This window comes from Chinchilla lanigera, unplaced genomic scaffold (genome assembly GCF_000276665.1).
Source record: "Chinchilla lanigera isolate Chin_1 unplaced genomic scaffold, ChiLan1.0 scaffold00033, whole genome shotgun sequence".
Classification (NCBI taxonomy): domain Eukaryota; kingdom Metazoa; phylum Chordata; class Mammalia; order Rodentia; family Chinchillidae; genus Chinchilla; species Chinchilla lanigera.
This window is the reverse complement of record NW_004955434.1, coordinates 21,607,571-21,610,146: the sequence shown is the minus strand read 5'-3', so window position 1 is coordinate 21,610,146 and position 2,576 is coordinate 21,607,571.

The window sequence follows — 2,576 nt, the reverse complement described above, 5'->3', positions numbered from 1 at the left end:
GCGGCCCTCCTCGCTCCCGCCGCCCGCTCGCGGCCCCTGTCCCGGGGCGCGGTGTCCCGGGCAGCGGAGGGACCCCGGACGTGCTGTCTTCTCTCCCTTCGGCGCCTCGGCGCGCTGGCGCCCTTCCCTTCTGGCCGTCGGTCTCAGCGTCCGGGCGGGCTCCACGCGGGCCAGCCAGGCTTTGGGACCTCGCCCTCTGCGGGAGCCCGGGCCGCCGCGGGTGGAGAGCCGCCCCTCTCTCCCCGCGCAGGGCGCTTCACCAGCCAGGCCTGCTGCAGAGGGGCACAGCGTCCCCCACTCCTGTAAGGCTTCGCGCTGCCGCCCGGGTGCTGCCACCGCGTGTGAGCCAGGGCGGAGCCACGCGGCTCGGCCTGCGGCCCCCACCGGAGCAGGGGAGGCCAAAGCTTCCCTTGTTATATAGGCTCTTTGACTGGGTCCAGAACTCCAGCTAAAAAGGAGCTGACTCACAAGAGAACCAGCTCGCTTACTGACTGACTGACTGATTGAGACAGGGTCCCACTGTTTTCGTTTGGGCTGGACTTGAATTTACTCCACAGCCCAGGCTGTCCTCAAACTGCTGCAGTCCTCCCGAGCGCCGTGATCACGGGTGTGTGCCCCCAGACCCGGCCAAAGTTTCATCAATTTTACATGCAGATGGGGATATTTACAGGAGAGTGAAGTCCAAGACATGATGAATGTGGGATGCTTTAGACTTGTTAGATAAAGAACTGTGTGAAGAGTTGGCTGGGCAGACGGATCCCAGGCTAGAGCACTAAATTCTAGGGACATTATTACAAGGTCTGGGTTTGTGTGGAAGCTCTTGGAAGCAACGGTAGCTTCAGCTCATTTGCTGGTTCTGGTTTGCTGCCGCCCTGACGGCCAGTATCTGATCATTTCCAGCCTTGGTGTGTGAAGGCTGGCCCTCCCAGAAGAATTTTCTTCCCCAGGAATGAGAGTCGAACCCACAGTACATGCTAGGCAAGTCTCTGTCATAGAACTACATCCCCAGCTCCCCAAAGATGGATTACAGCAAGCAGAGAAAGTCAGGCCAGGGGCTGGGGATTTAGCTCACCGGCACAGCGCCTGCCTGGCAAGCGCAAGGTCGTGAGTTCAATTCCCGGTACCAGAAAAAAAATAAAAATAAAAGAAAGTCAGGCCAAATAGCCCTCACGAAAATTACAGTTCACGTGATCCCAGCTTGAAATACTCAGTAAACTATCATGGCGCTTTTGAGATGGCATGTCCTTAACGCTTTCACAGTCAGCATACGTGGGAATGTAAATGACATATGTAACATGTCCATGTTTTCACAAACATTTTCTAAAGCCTAGATTTCATACTGATCATTCTTACATCAACATTTTTTATTCTGCATGGTGAAAAATGTTATATATCGTGAAAAGGAAATCTTTTGCCTAGTCACGATCCCTGTCTTTTCTGAGCCAGAGATGAACACTAATCCCAGTTTGTAATGTATCCTTCTGCCAGGCATGGTGGCACACATCTGTAATCCCAGCACTTGGGAGGCTGAGGCAGAAAGATTGCTGCAAGCTCGAGACTAGCCAGGGCTACAAAGTGAGTTCAAGGCCAGCCTGAATTGGGAGGAGAGATCCTGTGTCAAAAATGGGGCTAAAAAAAAAAAAAAAAGAAAAAGAAAAGAAAAGAAAACTTTAAAAAAGACAATGACAAAGAAAAAGCCTAAGATAGCAGGATTTTCCCAAGTTTGAGACCAAGTGAGTTCAAGTCTACATAGTGAGTTCAAGACCAGCCTGGGGCTGGGGATTTAGCTCAGGGGCACAGTGCCTGCCTGGCAAGCGCAAGGTCGTGAGTTCAATTCCTGGTACTGGGAAAAAAAAAAAAAAAAAAAAAGACCAGCTTGGATTCCGGGGAAAGACCAAGAAGAAGAAGGAGGAGGAGAACGGGGAGGGGCAACAAGGGAGGAAGGGGAGGAGGGGAGGGAGGAGAAGCAGAACTTCCGCATACATGACTGCATTTGATCCCACAAGGCAAGCAGAAGAGATGCCCCCCCACATCACGGAAGCGAGAATGAAGGCTTGGTGAGGTCAGTTATTGCAACTAGCAGGCTCGCTAACTCCTTGTGTAGTCTTTATCGTGTACCTCTTACAAGCAGTCCCTGAGTAAAGGAGCAGAGCCCGGACTGAAGTCCACGTACACTACACCTTGGTGTGGTCTCTTTTCCTTGGCATGGTTCAGTTTAAAGATCCATGGTTTAGCTGGCCCTGCTGGCACACACCTGTGATCACAGCAGTCTAAGAGGATGAGGCAGGAGGATCACAAGTTTGAATCCAGCCTAGGCAACATAGCAGGTGAGTGAGATCCTGTCTGAAAAAATAAAAAAGGGCTGTGGATGTAGCTCATTGTACTGCGTTCAATCCCCAGTACTATCAAAACAAAGGGAAAAGTCCTGAAAATGTTAAAATGCTGAGAGTCTGTCTTACAATTTAAACATGAATAACGGGGTAAGCTCAGTTTACAGGCTACAACATGCCCAGCATGTCCCGACAGCTGAGGGCAGTGGAAAGAGAAGGGAAGAGGCTGGCTTTTCTAAACAGAGG